The sequence below is a fragment of the Heterocephalus glaber genome, unplaced genomic scaffold (assembly GCF_053883595.1).
Source record: "Heterocephalus glaber isolate CG9 unplaced genomic scaffold, H.glaber_assembly_v1.0 deba00001446, whole genome shotgun sequence".
Taxonomy (NCBI): Eukaryota; Metazoa; Chordata; class Mammalia; order Rodentia; family Bathyergidae; genus Heterocephalus; species Heterocephalus glaber.
In genome coordinates, this window is record NW_028258298.1 from 3600744 (window position 1) to 3620864 (window position 20121).

Consider the following 20121-nt stretch of genomic DNA (forward strand, 5'->3'; position numbering starts at 1 on the left):
AGAACTGCGGGCGGTCCTGTTAATCCTCCTGTGACATGTCACAGTGCTGCAGCCTGAGAGGGAGTGCAGTTGAGGAAAGGAAAAAGTTTCGACATGATTTCTTGTTAATACAAAGCTTGTCAAACACATCACCTAGAAACAGTGAATGTCTTTATTAGATTCTTTCATCTCACCCTGAGATTGGAGGGACACAACCAGTTGCTTCTCAGTGAAGATGTCATCATCCAGAAACTAATTAAAGGCTATGCAGGAAGCTGGGTCTCTCACACTCCGGAGAACAAAATGCATTAGCAGGTGAAGTAAAAAAAATAAAATAAAAATTACAAGTGAACTTTATATCAAAAAGGGCAAGATGGGAATTTGACAATAACTCTGCTTTCTTCCTCGCTGCTCACAGCATGTGAAAGCGGGCCCATCAGGATGTCAATGAATCTTGACACAGGGCCATCTGCTCCCTGGCATCACTCAGGAAGGGATTTATCCTCCCCGGGTATGCAGGGGTGGCCACCTGACCCCTTACTAAGGAAAATGCAATGGCAAAATTTTCATGTCGGCATCTGCCCTTACTATTGAGAGCTGCAAAAGATGTATGTGAACAACATTCATTTACCTGTGCAGATCAAAGGGCCAGGCTGCTTCATCCAAAACATGTCCACTATAGAAGAGCATATACAAGCAGATGTTGCACCTCATGCCCAGCAAACACTCAGAACCACAGTCACTTGATATCTACAATGATAGAATAAACCTCTTCCACATGCATTAGATGAACATCTCTATCTACTATGCTTTGTAATCAACAAAGATCTCTACAAACTGCATTTCCTCTTTAGTGGATTCCTACTGCTGATGTTTTATGATTTTTCATGTTTCATTACTCATGGTTGTCCACAGAATAAAACTTTAAAAGTCAGACTTTTCAAGTATCCTTATCATTTAGCACTAACCCCACAGTCACCCTGGGCCATAATTGTGGCCCAGAGTGCTCTCCCACCATCCTGACTTCAAGTCTTAATCATGGTGTTTCTTCTGCTTTACTGACACTCGCTTCTCAGCTCTATCTGAAATGTTCCTTATCCTTTGGTCATGGGGAAACACACTTTGTTACCCAGTGGTCTCTGAATAACTGTTGGCTGAATGATGGTGAATGAATGAATAAAGAATGAACTCAAAAGTTCAAATGTTTGCTAGCTCCCTCCACCCAGAGAATAAAGTTTAAAGTCTTTAGTTTGACACATCAGGCCATCTTGCCCCCTATTTAACTTTCTTAATTTTTTCTTAATTGTTATTTACTAAATTGTACATAATTTTCTTGATCTGAATGAGTTAATTTGCACTAAAGGCCACCAAGAGTAGCATAGTATCTGTGAGCTCAGGCTCTGGCATCAATTAGACTCAGACTCCAGCCCTGGATCTGCTATCTATTAGCCCTTAATATTTTTCCAATTTTGTATTGTTGTATTTTTGTATTTATAGCATGAGATTTACCATCTTAATTTCAGGGTACAGTTCAGTCATATTAAGCACATTCATAAAGCCACATGTTTTTGAGACACTATTCAACTTCTCAGTATTTTCACCTGCAAAATGCCTGCAATGATCCTAAAGGATGATTATGGTGAGTGATTTAAACAGCTCATGTAGTCCCTAGCATGGGTTAAGGGGTGAGGGAAAGGAATACACTTACTAACGTGTGCAAACCACTCCTATTACAATCACTTCCTGCAATCCCTATGTTCTCAAATTCAAGGTGCCTCACCTTATGAAACCTAAAGTCTAATTTTCTATCCTTGTTATAAGTTATCTGTTCAGCAGCATCTGAACTTTATTTCTCCTTTTTCTTCTTTGGCTTGGTGATATCACATCCTCCTTGTTCTCTTACCCAGCTGGCCATGCCTTCTCAGCGTCAAATCTCATGGTGGAGTCTTCTGTTTCCTGACCATAGGTACTCTTCTCTAACTGACTCTCTCTCCCATCCCACTTGTGCATTTCACTCCAATCAGATGTTCCTGGTATCCAGACTCATGCCTCTACCTCTAGCTCTGTTTTGAGCTTCATTCTCATGCAATAAATACTGAATTCTATGCATTTTTGCTGCATGGACATGGACTTTAATTTTTCTTCTCTGTAAAAAAGATGGCATAGAATGACACTTTCCATAGGGCTATCTTGGAGATTTAATGACTTATTTGCCTAAAGATCTTAAAACAATACTCAGCTCATAATGTGTCAGCAATAAAGGATGGTGTCCCCATGGGAGATCCCGATCCTTTTCTCTCAAAATGCCCTCTGCTAGGGTACTACATCCTTAATCATACCATCACCTACCTAACTGTTCAGAAGCTATTGTCTTTGATTCTTTTCTTTTCTTATTTTGTTTTCCATACTCAATTATTAAATCCTGTTACTGTAAAATTAACCCTCACCATGACTATATATCATTCTCTAATCTCTTGAAATCATTGTCTTCCCTCTTACTACCTAAACCTACTTTACTGTTACCTGTCTCATTGTCTTCCCTTTCTTACTATTAGTATGGACATTGACTTCTCTGAATGACTTCGAAAGTAATTAAACAAAACTCACAAAAACCATAAATCAGATATCATCTTCTCTTAAAATCCTCCAATGACACCTGATTGCCCTTTGCATAAAACTCAAAATTCATACCTCCATCTCTCAGATATTTCAGAGCTGGTCCCAGAGGAAGCCACTGACTTTATTTTGGACTATTCTGCACAGAATTCACTCAGATCTCTGGTCTGTTTTCTGTCCCTTGAAGGTGCCACACTGGTTTCAGTTTGCAACTGACATTTTCTTTCCTAATATGATCTTTCCCCAGATCTTCTTATGGTCAGTTGTTAATCACCTAGTTCCCATTTCAAATATTACTCATGCTCATGCCCCCATCCCTGCTTTAGCAGTCTGTAAAACACACTTCACTCCCTGGAGCTCTTGCTCATTTGTCTAGTAATTGTTGTCTCTCTCTTCTCATTGGAACATAACCTCTAGGAAAATCAAACCTCTAGGAGAACCATACTGTTCTGTCTCTTCTGTATTCCTGCCATACACAATGGTGTCCAGCACACAATAGAATTGGTTGAATACGTGAACATGGGCAAAAGTTATAACTCTTTTGTCCTCTGAAGTTCTTTATTCAAAGCATTCTGATGGAATATATCACAATTGTAATACCTATTGGTGTGTGCACCAATCAACCTGAGTAGAAAATGGCATGAGAAGGCAGGATCTGTAATATGCTTCTCTCTTCTCTTTCAGCTTGGTGCTTCCAGTTGGAAATGGGTCCTTTGCAAAGAGTAGGGGCACTACATAGGACTGTTCATCTGTATGTTTGAGTTGAGTCATATACATTAACTTATTTGTGACTCTACAGTATTAAAAGACATATTTCTAGTAAAGATTTTCATGACACAACTGTGAAAACTGGAATGATTAAACTGTTGCTTCCACACTGACCCAAAGACCACACAAGTGTTTGTGTATATGTTTGTGTGTGAATGTGTATAAACACACACACACACACACACACACACACATTTGAACCAGAGGGCCAGGGAGACATTAATTCCTTCTGCAGAGTCAGCTGCTTATCATGAAACCAGAGAAACTGTCAACTTGCTTTTGAGAAGTCCACATTCAGTTTCTTCTAAGGTACTGGCAAATGAAAGAAAACAATAGCCTATAGGCTGCTTTTTTTCTCTTGAGAAAGTTGTGTTGAGTAACACAAAAGACCTAAACAAAAAACTTGTCACTGGCCAATAAATTAAAAATAGATCTGGGCTACTGAAGATAAATCAGCAACTTTTATTCTCCTCCCCTGAGCTGGGTATCTTAGAGGAACACAGGACAGGTGTCTCCAAGCTGAAGTATTGGGTAAAAAGCTGTCCTTTAAATTACATCTGGGCTATTTCTTTTCTAGCTGGCTGTATTTTTTGTGATCTATCTAGAGGCTTAAAAAGACACACAGCAAAATAAATTTCAGTTCCATTATGCACACGCTATGGACTTGCATATTTGTTCTTATTGGTAGCCTCTCTTCCTTTCTATCATCCCCTGCTCCCCCGCCCTTCTGATGCTATCTAACATCAGCACCAGAAAATGTTTACAATTCCTCCAGACACCGATACTAATCTAATTCCCTGTAATTGCTATTCATCATCATGGAGGCTTCTTTTCTTTTTTATTAAGTTCCAGTGTTCACACTGTACTTATCCTATAACACCAGATATAGACTCAGGCACACTGATTTCTAAAGTCAAAAGGGTCATCAAAGGGTTGGCTCCCTACACTGTCAATCAGAGAATTGGGGTCACTAGAAGCAGGCAAAGGGGCACTTCTATGGGTCTAGATTAGATTAGCAAAAGTTAATGCACTTGCCTTCATTTTAAATCAGGCATAGGCCCCTGCTGAGTGAATCAATATTTAATAATCGCGAGATACAGTTGTATGTATGTGCAGAGGTCTCCACTGCATTCTCATGGGGGCCTGTTTGCAACAGTGGTGCAAATGCAGCATCTCATAATGCCTGCTGCTGGCTCCTCTGGCAATTCCTATTTTTATCAGCAGTACCATCCACTTCTGAAATGCATAATAAAGATAATAATCTAACCCCCAGAAGAGATCTGCCTAGACCAAAGTGGCTAGGGACTGGCATGAGTTCATTAAGGCTGGCAGTGGAATTTTCCCCCCAGTGGGCTGAGAAAAGGTGTTCTGAAGTCTGGGAAGAGAAGGAGCAGCTTCATTTCTGAAAGTCCTTTCTAGCAGGCCTGAAGGATGTTAAGAGAAAGGCCTTGAGAGAGAAGAGAGGACACAGGCTTCTGCTACCCTCTGCTCTTCCTGCCTTCTGTGTTTCTCTGAGCCAATCATTTTCCCTTGGGTTTCACCTTTCTCACTTAGAAAAGGGTTTCTGAGCAGTTGGGGCATCTCCTCTTCAGCTTGTTGACACCGGGGCCCAGATGATTTTTTGTTGAGTGGAGGCTGACCAGTGCATTGCAGGATATTCTGCAGGATTCTTGGTCTCTGCCCACTAGATGTAACATTTCCCCAACTTGCTGTACGACACATATGCTGATGGGACAGCCAAGGGTGACTTTGGACCCTGTCAAATGTCCCCTAGAATATAACGCATACATTGTAGAGCCACGAGGCTAACAAGACTTTAAAATGTGTCTAGTTTTCTGTGATGCTGTATCTCATTTTCCTTCTTTGGAATCCTCTGTATGGAGCTGTTGGAGGTCTAGACTGCAATTATTTGGAATATCTCCTGCATATCACTTTCTTTTTAGCAGTCTATTCTGGGTTCACTGTCAAGGTCACAATGTCATGGCCTCAACCTCAATTTTAGCCTTAAATAGTCCAGGGATGTCATTGTGTACCCTGTTGAAGCCCTAGTTTCAGCTTCCTGGTCTCAGCTCTAGAGGCGGATGTGGCATTACAAGTACGTTCTGGCTCATATGACTGCTCTCCAGCATCTGGAAGCACCCTCAAGTTCTCCCCCATCCTTTCTCACCTCACCCATATCTGTTCCACTGCATCTCACTACCCCTTTCAGCAGGTCACCAGCAATCCAGGGTAGCTAGCTGCTGAATGGCTCATTACACAGGGCAAATTCATCAGAGAGGAACCTCAGCCTAAGCACTGTAATGAATCCTTCAATTGGTAGGAATGAATGCATTAATCTGGGGCTATTAGAGTCTTTTATCAGGCTGCCTAAAATATACTGCCTTTGCAAAGCACACTGAGCAGGCATTTCACCCTGAAGGGATCTATGGGAGGGGAGCACTCTATTGGCACTAAAACAGAACAGCTAAGAAAAATATAAAGTGTGTGCATGGTAGGGGAGGGGGCCAGTCGCCGTGCAGGAAGCCAGTTATGGTCTCCTGAAACACACTTGTAGATTTTTTGTTGTGTTGTTTCACAGCACTCAAGCTCAAAATAATAGAAAAGGAAACCACACCCTCTGAGCACCGTCCTCTATGGTGAGGATGAAGGCAGAGAAGCAAGACTCTCAAGAAGTCCTGACAGTTGAAGATTGCCCTAAGGAACTGCATGGTGAGGATACACAGGCCACACAGCAGGTCTGGCCATTTCTGACATGCACAAGGTGGAGGGAGAGGGTTCAGAGATTGCACCTACGGGGATTCTGGTGTTTGGCTACAGACAATGTCCTCTAGACATAAAGACCAGGTGTTGGTTACATTCACGAATCTGTTGCCACCATACATCTCTCTGGCAAAGTATTCCAGAGCATTTTGCAGGGAGCCATCCAACATCACAACATACAGTGTTTCAGGGAGTCACGGAGGCCCCTACATGGTAGTGCAACAGGCACTGGACCAAGGACAGAACTGAAGGACTTGCAACCTGGGACAGTTTTAGTTTGATATATTAGAGCTTATCTGCTTTATTTATGAAATGTAAATGTTTAAAAATGTCTTGGCTTACCATGTTCTTATGAGAACCAAGTAATGCAATTTCTGTGAAAGTATTTTCATTTGAGGAATGGCTGCTAAGTCATGGCCTGCATGTGGTGATGTTGCAGGAGGTATGTGCTGATGAGAAGGTGTCTCTCTCTGCTGCTGCTGCTACATCCTGAATTTCAAGAGGTCTGCAGATTCCTTGGGGAGCTGGAATACCAGTCAAGTTAAGAGGAGGAGGCTGCATTGGAAACTGGAGAGGGGAAAGCATTCCCATTGAGGAGATCAGGATGTTGAAAAGGGACAAGTGAGTTCATTCCCTTGGTGAACTGGGATCTTTTAACTTAGGCTGCCCCATTTCCTAATTTGCCTCACTACTTTTATTAGGATTTATGATCCTCATGGGTAGAACATCATAATAAAGGAGAATCAAGTAAAAGTTAGGCTCCTCCTTGGAGGTCCCATGGACAAGAGAGCTGCCACGACTCGGTGGTTGAGTTCTGGTCATCAGAGGCTCCTGCTGTTGTGTCTTTCTTTCTGTCTTTAGTAAATCTGGAATGAAGTGGGCTTCCCAAAAGCCTGGGATTTATTGATTTCAATCATCCTCTTAACCATCTAAAGCAGAACACTTTGGATTTGACTTTATTCTTCCCTTAATCTCCCACTGCTAGGGTGGAAAAGAGATTAACAGGCAAGGGTGGCAGTTATTTTTGATTAGGATGAATCAAGTCCAGAGCAGCTGTCTGCTTTTAAGTGCCTTGACCCATTATTTGCCTGAGAACAAAGCAGGGTCAACATTAGAAAATCCAAGCCCAAAGCTAAAGTGAAAGCAACTGATGCTAGCAAGCCCTGAGGCCTCCTTTGGCTCTTTCCTGGGCTGTCTCCCAGCTTTCATAAAAGCTGTGCTCCTGGAGAACTAACATCCAACTTTCTTCCCATGCCAAGGGTCTGGAGCCTATTTTGATACCTGTGATTATCAGATCACTCTTAAATAGCAATATTAAAAATTCTTTACTAGCTGACCAGATATTCTTTTTCCTTAAGGGTGGCTCTTTTTAAAATTATGTACATCAAAGACTGTAGTTCCTAATATTTGTTTTGGCATGGGTTACTATGCACCATTTATACTGCTATTGCAGAGGGAAGAAAATAACTATTTGTAGTATAACAAAATCATATGCAATAGGATAATTGTAAGGCATCAAGCTCTAATTTTGGGTATTATTTCTCAGACAACTGGGAGAAGTCATTGTGTATATTATAAATGCAGGGATTATTTCAGAGAGATGCTCTGATGGAAGAAAACTTCTCTTCTTGAGAAAACAAATATGAGAAAAGAGGAGAGTAACATAAGGAACAAAAATGTTTGCCATTTCTTGCAAAAATGTGTGCATATATATCTAATATACATATGCATATACATACACATGCCTGTGCACATGGATGCCAGTATGTGCATGCTTATTTAGGGGCTCATCCACACACGGACACACACACACACACACACACACACACACACACACACACACTGAGGGTGAGAGAGAGAACAAAGGAGAGCAAAAGAGGGAAACAATTTAATGTTTAAGCATGTAATGTCTTCTGACATTGAGGACTTAAAATGGTTTTTTTTAGCTTTTTAAAGAAGGTTATTTATTTCAGTAGCATTGAACATTGTGATACTTTATTTAGAGGAAGTGGGAGAAAAACAGATCAGATCCTATCACAAGGCAGTCACTCTATATATAACAATCACAGCAGAAGACTCTGTTGTGCAGAGACAAAGTACAATAATAATCTGAACCAACAGAAAATAGAACAACAGAAACAAAGGTGAGCTGAAAGTAGAAGGCCCAGCCATATAGTTTCAAATGATCCTGGGCACTGCAGCCCAGGTTCACAGCGACAAGCAAAGCTGCTTTAACCTCACTGGTGGTCAGCTGCTTGAACAGGAGCATTCTTTTCTCCAGAAAACTTTGTGTAGCTTGCTCTTTATCAAATTTATAAGGCAGAGTTACAAAGAACCTAAATTTGTTTTCAAGAACTGTATTCCTGAGATTTTAGGGAGTCCTTCCTTCTCTGGTCTTCCCTTCCACTCATGAACAACTAAGGAATGGAGGCAAAATTTAGAGGTGATGAGGGGGTTTGGCCTGCTTTACTTCAGGGCAGGTGGATTCAGAGGAGATCTGCAGGTAAAGGACTTCCTAAGCCTGTCTGCTCAAGGCCTGGACTCAGTCTGATCTGATTTGTGCAGTAGCAGTAGGAGAAGTCTTAAAAGACGGTGTGGCACCCCACTTGTGCTACAGGACCCCAGCAGGGGCAAGTGCCCTCCAGAGGTGTCAAAGAGGTGCTCAGAGTGGGCTAGGGGAAGAGCCTGCTTTGGAAGTTCTAGATGATCCTAGAGATCAATTGAATCTCCCCAGCCTCATCCTGGGAGATGAGAGCAAAGGGGCAGAGAAAGTGGGAAGCCTCCTCTCTAACCCTGGTGAGGAGGTCATTCTGGTGGACATTCCCCTTTTGCAAGTGGACACAGGATATGGGACAGTAAGATCCATGGATAACCGTTGCTATGGTAGGATAGTGGCTGGAGTGGGACCCTCAAAGGTTCATGGCTAGATGCTTGTTGTCCCCAGAATGACAGTGTTGAGGTGTGGAGCTCTTAAGGGGTGGGGTTTATTAGTTTATTAAGTCACAAGTGCATTATCCTTGGAAAGTATTTATGCTACCTCCTGGAGTGAATCAGTTCTCCTGACAGCACATTGCTACAAAGCAAATCAACCCCATGGACTTGACCCATTCTTCACACAGGCGTTTCCCTCTCTTCTCTTCCATGCTGTGAGGCCACCATAATCCTCTCCAGAACACCACTGCCATGCTGTTTGGGCCCTTCAGCCACCTCAGATATTGTGTTATGGCAACAGAAAATGGACTAATACACCTAATATTTTCATGAAAGGCTCTCAAAAAGTGAAATTAAAATGTTTGAAATAGAGAATTCCTCTAATTCTTATTTTAGTTCATCTGTATGCATTGGGGATGCTTAGATCAAATTAACTTGTACAGAAGTTACAGAGGTAACATTCACCAAGGAGTTCATGATAAGAGCTTCTGGTGCTTCAGGAGGCTACAGGCATGCAGTTATCACATTCCATGACAAGAATGGTTGCAATGTGGTCATAGGGAATTGACTGCTGTTTTTGCATGGTCCACAGGAAAGTAAGTGTAAGCCTTCAAATCAGTGGGACAGAAGTACAGTGTCTTCACTGTTACACAGCCATGTGTTTATTAGATAAAGATTTATAATTTCAAGGTACCCACAAATCCTTTCATTTTCCATCAGATCACAATGACTTAGGAGAAGTTTATACTGGAACTTTCTCAACTCTGGTGTCCAGAACTGAGTTTTTCATGGGAGCTTTCAGAGTAGTACAACATATTCTACAAATGGAAAGAATGTGTATGGAATTTCACACAGTTAATCTTTTTCAACAATTACACATTATGAGAATATTTTAGGTGACCAGTTGGTTTCTTCTTCTCAGTGCCAATTAGATTCCTTAGTTTCATTCTGGAGTGGTATGTGTCTTCAAATAAAGATAGTGGCAGTGAACCTTTATTGTTTGGTACAGGCATTTAAAGTGTCTATTACTTCTTATGTCCAGAGAAAACCTGCTCAGCCTGGTGCTTTCAAGGAATATGCAGCATTTTCAAAGGACACCTGTGTTCTTACAGGTAGTCATTTCTATTATAGAATATTTTGATAAGACATACATAAGCCCTTTTGATCTTTCTCCTCATGGTGATTGAAGATTTGGCTCTGGAGTCTCATAACTATGATGTCCACTAATTTAGGGTTTCTACTGGAAAGAAAATTCCTTCAGAAAAAAAGGACTACATCTTCCCGCTACTGTGCTAAGTTCCCAGGAAGGGGGCTGGTGCCAAGCACAAACTGGAAATGATGAAAGCAGGGCTACCGGAGTAAAGGCCCTCAAGTACTCTGTCTGCTGATGTCATTGCCAAATCGAACAGGGGGACACCACGCAAGGGTCAGGGGCAAGCAGGCATGTCTCTCCAGCTTCTGACATGCTACAGAGTCATCACACACATGCTCATCACTGCAGTAGTCAAATAATCATCCCTCAGCACCCCCTTGTATCAGCCCTGTGTAACAGAAATAGAAATGGGTAAGAAGGACAATTCAGTTCAAGAGTTGCAGTAGTGTAGATGTCAACAATATATGCAATGATTACTCTGTAGTCTATGTGAAATACACAAATAAATTGTGATGAGAACAAAGGAAGGATGTCAGGGAAGAAAATGCAAAGACGTTTGCAATAAGTTTGGGTCTTACAGGAAGGGTTGAATTTCCAGGCTGCAAGGGGAAGCATTATGGGAATCAGAAACAGTATGCATGAAAACTAGAAATAAAATCTCAGAAATGTGAAGGGATGAGTTGGTCCAGATTCATCTACATAGGTGGTGGAAATCCATAGTAAAAAAGGCAATTTGGGGTCTCATTTTACAGAAATTTGTCTTGTTGAAGAATTTGGATTTTAAGTCATAGGGAATGGGAATTCATCAATGGATTCTAAGCAGGTTGTTTTGAAAAAATAAGGCTGGCAGCAGTTTAGGCTATATATTATATTATAATTAGACATAATTAGCACTATGACATCTTCCCTACTTCATCCACCACTGCTACTTTTCAGTCTTAAGATTACCTTTATTAAGTGCCTAGTTTGTGAGCATATAAATATCTGGAATCTACTGCCTCAATCTATCTTCATAGCCACCCTGCATGGCAAGTATTATTCTTTATCTTTCATGCTCAAAGTCATATTGTCAGAGAGTGATAGAAACATGACTTGAACACAGGCGATCGGACACTGGAGCCCACAGCCTTAACCGTTATGCATCGCTTGAACATATAGAATTTCCCCTTAGAACGACACAGGGCTAATCTAAGAAGAGAAGGAGAAGAGTGGAACAAGATCTATTTTGTCAAGGGAACTGCAAGTCTCAATGACTTAAATAAACAACAATAAAACAGATGTGTGATAGGATGTGAAAAAAAACCTGCCAAGGACTCTGAAGATGCTAGTTTTGTTGGCTTCATGTGCTGATGTCATTTGTTGAGATAGAAAATACCAGTTGAAGGGAAAAAAGGGATTTACCCATGATATGTGCAGTGGGCATGTGTCATTCTTGCAAATTACTCACGAGAATTTTAACCTGCTTCCTATATTTAAGAACCACCAGAAAGTGGGAGCCCATTCTGAAATCTGGAAAGATCACAGGCTCTCCTTTCTGATTTCTAACAGCTGGAGCATGGACAGGTCACCTACTTTCTGCCAACTGGATGCTCTTACCAAGACATCTTCCTGTATAGTTAGTGATGCAAAAAGGCAGGGAGAGTTGGGATTCATTACTGTTGGGAGATCTAGTATTCATAGGTATTGAAAGGGGAAGAAGAGATATTAAGTGCCCGATATTACAATGGTGCCAACATCCATGCCATTCTTAATCCCTGGTGGCTGCAGTTCTATAGCAAGACTGTTTCTGTGTTGTGATTTTTCTAATGTATATTTACCTCCTTCACATTCTTTAATCAACCCTTTGTCAATTCCATGATTTCTTCAATATATATTCAATCAGTGTCTTTTTTGTTACATCAACCTGAATGAATCTCTGTTGATTGAATCCAAGAACTCAATTAGGAACACAGAGCCATAAGCACAGCTTACCAGCTGCTCATATGTTGTGTTCACATGTGATATATGTTGAGCTATCCATGGGATATAAAAAGTTACAATGCTCAGTGTACAACTTGTAATCATTTGACAATTTAGAAAACAGGTTAGGTAAGCCAGCCCATCACTGCCTAAACCAGTGTCTCCTTGGTAACACCATAACTGAGTGGGATCACCTGCAAGAGAAATGAAGGGAGATTCAAAGATGGACTCTAGGCAAATGTTAGAATTTATGACTTACTCATGGAAATAAGGAATATAATAAAAGGAATGGAGCAGGAGTTGTTCAGGACTAGGTGAGAGTCCTAAGAGAGTAGTTTCATTAAAAGTTGGGAAAGAAAGGATACCAAGAAGAAGTGTAATAGTAACTGCATGGTTTTATTTTCAAAAGAAATACTACAGAAAAGATGTCATGGGACTGGACAATAAACAATTATGGTGTCCTTAGCACAACAGCTTGCCTTATTTTGTAACTTATTCTGACATTAATAAGTTAAACTATAGCCTTAATTTATAGTGTGGGCTCCATGAGGCCCAACAGAGAGAAGCCACCAGGCAAGGCAAGAAACTAAAGGGAAAGGGGAAAAAATAAAAAGTAAAAGAGCCAACAACAGTAAAACATCATGTCAAAGATGAGTCAATATCTATCAATTATAACAATCAATGTAAATGTCCTCAATTCACCAATCAAAAGAAATAGACTGGTAGGATGGATTAAGAAGCAAAATTCAACAATATGCTGTATACAAGAAACACACCTCACTCAAAAAGAAATTCACAGACTGAAAGTGAAAGGATGGAAAACAGTTCTCCACATGACAAGAACCTGGAAAAAAGCAGGGTTAGCAATCCTATTTGCAGACAAAGTAGATTTCAAACCAAAACTAATTAAGAGATGACAATTAAAAATATATATGCACCAAATACAAATGTCACCAACTGTACAAAAACAAATATTGATGGAGATGAAAAACAAGCAAGCACTAATACAATTGTAATGGGGGACCTCAATAACCCACTATCACAAATAGATCATCTAGACAAAAAATCAACAACAAAATTCTAGAACTGAACCAAGCTATTGAACAAATGGACTTAATAGATGTTTACAGAGTGTAAAAAACCAGAATACATATTCTTTTTGGCTGAACACAGGTCAGTCTCCAAAATAGGTCACATGCTAGCTCACAGGACATGTTTAAGTAAATGTAAAAGAACTGAAGTTACCCCTGTATATTATCAGACCATAGTGCAATAAAATTAAAAATCAATATCATAAGAACTCAGCCATAAAGAATGAGAAACTAGAGACATTTATAGCTAAATGGATGCATATTGAGGCCATATTCTTAAGTGAAATAAATAAGACACACATATGTAAATACCAAATAGTTTGTCTAGTGTGAGAAACTGCGAGTGTAAATAAGGACTAAAAGGATTAATAACTAATAATTGATACTTTGAAATAGGAAAAGGTCCAAAGGGGTAGGGGTGGTGGGAGGTGAAGGGGAAAGGGAAGAATGGAAAGGAAAAATTATGAGAAAAGAAAAAAAATGGAAATGGAGTATGTAAATAGGGAAGGGTTTAGGGGTGGAAGGTGCACAGGTAATGGGGAAAAAATAAGAACCAAGATACATCATGTACAGGTACAAGCACCCACAGATAAATCTAAATGTATTGTATACCTAAAATGTACCAATAAAAGAATTTAAGAAAAACAAAATAGCATAAGAAGCTGCAAAACCCCCACAAACACATGGAAATTGAATGACACTCTCCTGAACAACCAATGGGTCACAGAGGAAATTAAAGAAGAAATTAGACAGTTTCTACAAGTAAATGATAATGCCAGTACAACATACAGGAATCTATGGGACACAATGAAAGCAGTTCTACATGGGAAATTCAGAGCAGTGAATTCCCATATTAGGAAAAAAGAGAGAGCTCAAAGGAAAAGCAATGCTGAACCTCAAGCTCCTAGAAAAAGAAGAGCATGGCAAACCGCAAGCTCCTACAAGAGAAGAAATTAAAAAGATCAGAGCAGAAATCGATGCAATGGAGACTAAGAGAACTATAAAAAAATCAATGAATCAAAGAGTTGGATTTTTAAAAGAATAAAAAATTCAATAAACCTTTAGCCAACCTTATCAAAAAAAAGGAAAGAAAAGGCTCAGATCCATGCAATTAAGAATGGAAAAGGTGAAGTCACAACAGATCCAGCAGAAATCCAGAGGATCATCAATACCTATTTTGAGAAACTGTACTCTAATAAAATAGAAAACAGAAGAAATGGACAGATTCCTAGATATATACAAATTGCAAAAGTTAAAGGAAGAAGATGTAAAAATTCTAAAAGCCCCAATTACAATAAGTGAAATTGAAAATGTAATAAAAAATTTACCAACAAAGTAAAGCCTAGGTCCTGATGGCTTCACTGCTGAATTCTGTAAGACATTAAAAGAAGAACTATTACCATTGCTCTTTAAACTTATCAACAAAATTGAAAGGGAAGCAGTACTTCCAAATTTATTCCTGAAAGCAAGTGTTACTTTGATTCCAAAACCAGGGAAAGACCCAACCAAAAAACAGAACTACAGGCCAATCTCCCTAATGAACAGAGATGCAAAATTCCTCAGCAAGATACTGGCAAACAGAATACAGAGCATCACCAAGAACATCATACACCCTAACCAACTCGGATTTATCCCTGGGATGCAAGGATGGTTCATCATACGTAAATCAATAAATGTAATACACTATATTAACAGAGCCAAGGACAAAAAACATACAATCATCTCAATAGACGCAGAAAAAGCATTCGCAAAATCCAACACCCGTTCATGATAAAAACCTTACCAAAAATTGGAATAGAAGGTCTTTATCTCAACCTGATTAAGGCTATCTGTGAAAAACCAACAGCCAACATCATACTAAATGGTCAAAACTGAAAACTTTGATGCTAAAGTCAGGAACAAGACAAGGATGCCCACTATCACCACTCCTGTTCAATATAGTTCTGGAAACACTAGCCATAGCAATTAGAAAAGAGAAATAAATAAAAGGAATAAAGATAGGAAAGGAAGAAGTGAAACTGTCATTATTTGCTGATGATATGATACTTTACATAGAAGACCCAAAAGACTCGGCCAAAGACTTCTAGACCTAATTGACAGATTCAGTAGAGTAGCTAGATACAAGGTCAATACTCAAAAAACAATAGACTTCTTGTACACAAATAATAGTCTCACTGAGAGAGAAATTAGGGAAATAGTTCCTTTTACAATAGCATCCAAAAAAAAAAAATGAAATAGCTAGGAATCAATCTAACAAAGGAAGCAAAAGACCGCTACACTGAAAACTACAGCGCTCTGAAAAAATAGATCGCAGAGGATGTAAGAAAATGGAAAGATATCCCTTGTTCCTGGGTAGGAGGAACCAATATAGTGAAAATGGTCATACTTTATAAACTGCTATATAGATTTAATGCAATGCCAACTGAAAGTCCAACAATATATTTCACAGAACTAGAGAAATCAATCCAAAAATTCATTTGGAACCAGAAGAGACCTAGAATAGCAATAGCAATTCTAGGCAACAGAGACATGGCAGGGGATATCACATTCCCCAACTTGAAACCACACTACAAAGCTACTGTGGTATAAACAGCATGGTACTGGTAAAGAAACATTCCTGAGGATCAGTGGAATAGATTAAAAGATGCAGAAACAACTCCAGACATACTCAGCCACCTCATCTTTGACGAAGGAGCCAACCACTCTCCCTGGAGGAAAGATAGCCTCTTTAATAAATAGCGTTGGAAAAACTAGATTTTAACCTGCCAAAGATTAAAACTAGACCCATATCTATCACCATGCACTAAACTAAGATTGAAGTGGATTAAAGATCTAAATATTAAAACAGAAACACTAAATTTGCTGGAAGATAAGTTAGGGGGAACTCTTGATGACATTGGCATAGGAAAAGACTTTATGAACAAAACCTCAGTAGCATCGGAACTAGCACAAAGAATCAACACCTTGGATCTCATCTTATTAAAAAGCTTCTGCACTGCAAGAGAAACCACCAACAGAGCTAAGAGACAACCTACAATGTGGGAAAATTTTTTAGCAGCTGTATCTCAGACAAAGGACTGCTATTTAGAATATATAAAGAACTGAAAAAAATCAGACCCCCCAAATTCAAAGACCCAATTCAAAAATGGGCATCTGAAATGTACAGACATTTCTTAGACAAATAAGTAAAAGCAGCAAAGAAACATATGTAAAAATGTTCAACATCACTGGTCATTCAAGAGATGCAGATGAAAACAACATTGAGATTCCATCTCACCCCAGAATGAATGGCTGGTATCAAGAAATCAACGGATAACACTGGGGGGGGGTGTGTGGAGAAAGGAACCCTTTTCCATTGCTGGTGGGAGTGCAGACTGCTGCAACTACTGTGGAAATCAGTATGGAGATACCTCAAAGAACTAGGATTAGAGGTCCCATTTGACCCAGCCATTCCCCTGTTGGGTATCTTCCCCAAAGAATTAAAAGAATCATACCATAGCAATATATGTGCACCCATGTGTATAGCGGCACAGTTTGTAATAGCTAAACCTTTGCAACAGGCCAAGTACACATCAACTGGAAACTGGATGAAGATGTGATTTTTTTTTTATAAAATGGAGTACTACTCAGGCATAAAGAATGAGAAACCAGAGACATTTATAGCTAAATGGATGCATATTGAGGCCATACTCTTAAGTGAAATAAACAGGACACACTTGTTCAAATACCAAATAGTTTCTCTGGTGTGAGAAACTGAAAGTGTAAATAAGGATTGAAATGAAAATGAATAATTGATAATTTGAAATAGGAAGAAAAATTCCAAAGGGGTAGGGGAAATGGGAGGGGAAGGGGAAAGGAAAGAAGGGAAAGGAAAAATTATGAGAAAAGGAGAAAATGGAAATGAAGTCTTTGTAAATAGGGAAGGGTGGAGGGGGTGAAGGGAGGACAGGGATTGGGAAAAAAATAAGAACCAAGATACATCCTGTACAGGTATAAGTACTCTATCATAAATGTAAATGTAAATGTATTGTATACCTAAATGTACCAATAAAAGAATTTAAGAAAAAACATTTACAGTGTGGGATAATTGACTTTATCCACATAATGATGAACCAAATTTATCACTCCTTTTTTTTGAAGCTTTTTCCAGGCAAGGGTTCATATTAGCCAAGGCCTGGTAATCATAGAAATTAGTGGTAATGCAACATGGTGAGATAGCCTTGCTTGATTTATCTCTTTCATGCTCTAATATAAGTGTAGCAGAACTGGTAAGATGAACCAATTATGCTGCCTGTGATTGTTATTGTTTCATCTCTATCTATCTGTCTGCCTGCCTGCCTATCTATCTATCTATCTATCTATCTATCTATCTATCTATCTATCTATCTATCCATCTAGAGCCTTGCTCATTCTAGGTTAGCACTCTACTGCTAAGCTACACCCCCAGTCCCCAATGCAACAGATTTATAGTGTTAACTGACTCAGAGCCTTATATCTATGAAATATAAACCTAGCTGCCTAGGACACAAATTATAGAATCATGTGAGATTCAGTTTTTACTTTTTTTTCCCTTTGTGTGTGTGTAGGTGTGTGTGTGTGTGTGCGCGCGCGTGCGCGCATGTGTGTTTGTTTTGTTTTTGTTCTTATTTTTCTACATTTGGAAACCTGTGAACTTGCAGTCTTGGAGTCAAGAAAAGACTAGAACTGTCTTTTTATGGCAAGTTGTTCAGATGTAGAACATTTCTATCCATTTGTCCTTTTCCTTCAAGTATTTAAACCATTCTCCCTCCCCTCCATTTTCCTTGTTCCTTTGAAGTTGTGTGCATTACTTCTTGGCTAATCTCTGCCTTTAATAATAATCCATCACTGTTTAGTAGCTTCTTTAAAAGTCATGTTTGACTTAACATGATTGTCAGTTTCTCTCCGCCTTTCAAATGCCCTCACTAATCATCTTCAACATCTCTCTATTGGATTATTTCATCCTTTTTAAGGATGTTCTTATTCTCTTTCATCTTTTCACAAATTATGTAATAATTTATTAGACTGTGAATACTTGGTTCAAAGTGAGTATGATGTCTCATATTGAGTAAGTCACCTTCTCTCCAAACGCAATCAATCTAGCCTGCATTTTCTAATAGCTCTTAACCTGGTACCCATGGGGTTTTAGGTTCAAGGAATATGTCAGATTTTACAAAATATTTGTGAAAGTATATGCAAAGTGGCATTATGAATATTAGTATTACTTGCTTTTAAAATGAATAAATTTAGGCACAGACAGATTAACAAACATTCTAGGGTCAAACAGTCTCATTTTAAAACAAGCAAGTTGTTCCCAGTATCCACATGCTAAAACACCATGCTGTGCCACCCCTCAAACAAGGAAAGGGCCCACTCTTCTTCAGTTTCCTTCCTTACTCCCCACCCTCACTACCAAGTTCCATGGATTCTTGCTGGTAAGGAATCACTCAGCTTTGTATCTTCTCCAACACTGTGGCTAAGTGATCTAAGTTCAGGCCAGCCTCAGAACTCCCAGAAATCGAGATAATATAGTATGCCAGTTTTGTCTCCTCTCCAAATCATCTTCCAAAATGACTAAATGATCTTTCAGAAATGTAAATCTCATCTGCTTCTATACTTTAAAAATATTCATTTTCCTCATTTATTGATGTGTAAAATCTCCAGCAGGGTATCCAAAGCAAAGTCCTTCAGGATTGGCTCATTTATATTTCTCCAATCTTATCACTAATTGTAAGGCACCCACTAAAACACAATCACTCTATTTCTCTCTCACACATGTACACATACATTCAGAACTGTTGCCTGCCCTATTTTACAGCAATCATTACTTATTGCTATGGTTTAGACCTGGGTTGTCCCCTCAAAGCCTCATGTGTTTGGAAGGTGATTGGATCGTGAAGGCAATACACTTATCAGTGGGTCAGTCCACTTAGGAGTTCATAGTTGTCTTGTTCCATGGAGCTGGGTCCTGGTTGGAGGGGTCACTGGGGGTGTGCCCTGGAAGGGTGTTTCTCCCTTCCTTCTTTCTCCCTTCCATACTCTACTTCCTGGTCTTCATGCTATAGCAGCTTTCCTCCACACCAGCCCCTTCCATCCTGCTCTTTCTGCATCTGAGCTTGTTAACCACAGACTGAAACTTTGCAACTGTGAGCCAAAGGAAGATTCTCTGGTAAGTTGTGGCATCCATCATTATGTCTCAGTGACAAGATAGTGACTACAATACGTGTACACTAGATTAAGATCTCTGTCTTACCCTCCTCACAAGTGTTTGGCTTTGGGCATTTATTATGGTTCCTTGGATTGATAGACTCAATTTTTATATAACTATTTTTTTGTCTTTTAATTCTAGACTTGAGTGTGGAAGCCTTTGCGAATTCCACTCCACCTTATATGAGTTCTGGTCTGATCCTTTTTATAATCTCTAGCATTTTACAGCAGTTTATTGTATTATATCTTAGTAGAATGTAGGAACTTTCAGAAAATTCTTCAAGAACAGATAATTCTCTTTTATTTCTAAATACTCAAATAGTACAGAGTGCCTGAAATATAGTAGGTACTCAATAAATGAATGGAAAATAAATAAAATCAGGAATAAAAGCAGAACTCTTCTTACTTGATTAATTTAATAGTTTTAAATAGATAACTGAAACACCCAAGATTTTCTTTGCTTTGAACCCATTAATTCAAGTGACAAGTTCAGTGCTAAATTCTCATAACCTACATTTTCATTTAATATTTGAAAAATGTTTTTGTTCTGAATAAAAATATTTCCTCCAAGATGGCTTATGTCTGCACAAATGAAATTATTATTCTTTTAAATTTTATTTTCTAATTTCTCTGTCATGC

General features: G+C 39.2%; 1 protein-coding gene across 5 annotated transcripts in view; it reads right to left on the reverse strand.

Moving 5' to 3' along the window:
* The window catches only part of Ntm (neurotrimin), a 981237-nt gene that overhangs the window by 130895 nt on the left and 830221 nt on the right, over positions 1-20121 (reverse strand). The gene's annotated exons all lie outside the window — the stretch shown is intronic.